General features: G+C 42.2%; 1 pseudogene; it reads right to left on the bottom strand.

The window, feature by feature from the left end:
- Positions 1–1,044: 1,044 nt before the first annotated feature.
- LOC102865982 lies at positions 1,045–1,458 on the bottom strand (annotated as a pseudogene).
- Positions 1,459–2,447: the final 989 nt, after the last annotated feature.

Genomic DNA, 2,447 nt, shown 5'->3' with positions numbered 1-2,447 from the left:
AGCATAACAGCAGAAACCTGTAGAATTTTATGTCAGGGAACTTGGTTTTAAATTCTGACTCTGTTATTAAATGTTCAGTTAAGTTATAAAAGAATATTGTTGTTGTTATGTGCCATTGAGTCACCCACAATTCATAGCAACCCTGCATACAACAGCCCTAAACCCTGCTCTATCCTGTGCCAATCTCACTGTCTCTGACACATCTTATCCCATTACCCTAGTCACTGAATCAATCCATTTCATCTAGGGTATTCCTCTCCTACCCTGTCCCTCCACTCTCAAGCATGATGTCCCTCTCCAAGGACCAGCCCCTTATTGCAACAAGTTGAAAATCTATCAGACAAAGCTTCAGAATCCTTGCCTCCAAGGAGCAGCCTGGTTTCACCCATGAACCTGTTTGTCCCGCCCGCCCCCACGCCCTCTTATCAGTATATTCAATACTCTTCTCTAGCACCACAGTTCAAAGGCATCATTTCTCCTTCTATCATCCCTAGTCATTATCCAGCTCTCTGATGCATAACAAGTGATTGCAAAGACCATGGCCTGCATCAGGTGCTCCTTAGTTTCCAGACTGACATCGTTGCTTTTAAGTATGTTGGAGAGGTCTCTGACAGCAGGCTTTTCCAGTGAAATCCATGTTTTAATTTCCTGGCTGCTGCTACCAAGAGTGTTGATTGTGGAGTCAAGCAAACTAAAGCTGTGAACAATCTTAATCTCTTCACCATCTATCATGATGCTGTCAATAGACCCAGTGGTGAGAATCTTTGTTTTCTCGATATGGAGTTTCAACAGATAGGTAAGTAAATAAAGAGAAGCTAGAATTAGGGACTTAAAAAAAAGTTTAAATGCATTTTCTTTGTAGACAACCCATGACATTTTTTTTTCCTTTAAAAAAAAATGCCTACTCTCCAAATAAATGAAGGTCAAAATTAGAGGGAGAGCTCAAGATGATATCAGTCCCATTCGTGTACATCCTGGTGTGGTGATGAAAAGCAGCAGCCAGATAAGGTGACAAGTGATGGATCCAAGCAAGTACCAACTTTGTTAATATTTCTCCATTTCTAAACCACCTTTAAAGAAAATCATGTATGGAGTCACACATCCTCCCGGTAGTCCAGCAGAGCAACCATGCCATCTGGACTCATGTTTTCACCAATAAAGAACTAGTAGTTTTTGAAATGAGTAAGGACGTGCTTGATCTGTTCAGCAGCCCCTGTCATAAAAGGTTTTACTCTTTCTGGTTTCTGTTCTTCAAGTTTGCCTTTGATTGATTTCATGTAATCCTTGAAGTGCTTCTTGTAGGCTTCTTTTGTGAAGCTGGTTTCCTGCAAGTGATGGTTCATGAAAACGTCAACACCAGTGTACTGTGCTTTCGGTTCCTTCACAATCCGTGCCTTCAGCAGAGGAGTTCCCACCAAGGACTGAGTCATCAATCTTACCCTCTGTCTTACTCACCATCTTCCCCTCCATATCCAGACACAGTCCTTCCGCGATTTCCCCGATTTTGTAGTTGTCGCAGAACATCTCATCATGGCTGATGAGGTCCCTGGTAGATGATCATGATGGTGGCAAAGAGATGACAATGACAGTCGCTGAGAGTGAGCTGGAGCTCTGAGCAATTGCGGCAGCTGGAGCGGCGCTGGGGACAGGGGTGGGGCTAGGAGGAGGGGGTGAAAAGGCCCTAGGTACCTTGTTAAAATTAAAGAACTGTACATAGTGGAGTGTACTCAGGGTGGGGGGATTGTATACCAATGAAGGAATTTTTCTTTTACTTTCAAAGAGAAGAGCGAACTGGAGAGGACGGGTGGGCAGGGAAAAAAGAGCAACAATGAAAGAATCGAAATACAAAATCTCTGTAAATGTTCATGAAAATTAATAAAATAAAACAAAAAATTAAAGGACTGTTGTTTTAGCCACAAAGCTAAACAGCATTATCTCAGCTCTAAACTAGCCTTGAAGTTTACAGACATGATTTTGTAAATGTATTATTGTTTCTTTGTTGTGATGTCCTTAATTTTTTTTCTTTTTAAACCTGCTACCATATAATATCTTCCACTAAAAATGGTGGAAGATCTATCAATAATCTGCGTTACGCAGATGACACAACCCTACTTGTTGAAACTGAGGAGGATCTGAAGCGCTTGCTGCAGAGGGTCAAGGACTGCAGCCTCCAATATCGATTAAGGTTCAATGTCAAGAAGACAAAGATTCTTATCACTGGGAAAATTGGCAGCGTCAGGATGGATAGTGAAGAGATTGAGATTGTTCACAGCTTTACTTTGCTTGGCTCCACAGTCAGCACTCTTGGCACCTGTAGCCAGGAAATTAGAAGATGTATTGTCACAGGAAAACCTGCTGTTAGGGACCTCTCCAAAGTACTCAAGAGCAACGGTGTCTCTCTGGAGACTAAGGCGCGTCTGATACAGGCCATGGTCTTTACTATCACT

This window comes from Elephantulus edwardii, unplaced genomic scaffold (assembly GCF_000299155.1).
Source record: "Elephantulus edwardii isolate Elephantulus edwardi_28Jun2011 unplaced genomic scaffold, EleEdw1.0 scaffold00169, whole genome shotgun sequence".
Classification (NCBI taxonomy): Eukaryota; Metazoa; Chordata; class Mammalia; order Macroscelidea; family Macroscelididae; genus Elephantulus; species Elephantulus edwardii.
Note: the sequence above shows the minus strand (reverse complement) of the source record. Positions and strands in the feature narration are given on the sequence as shown.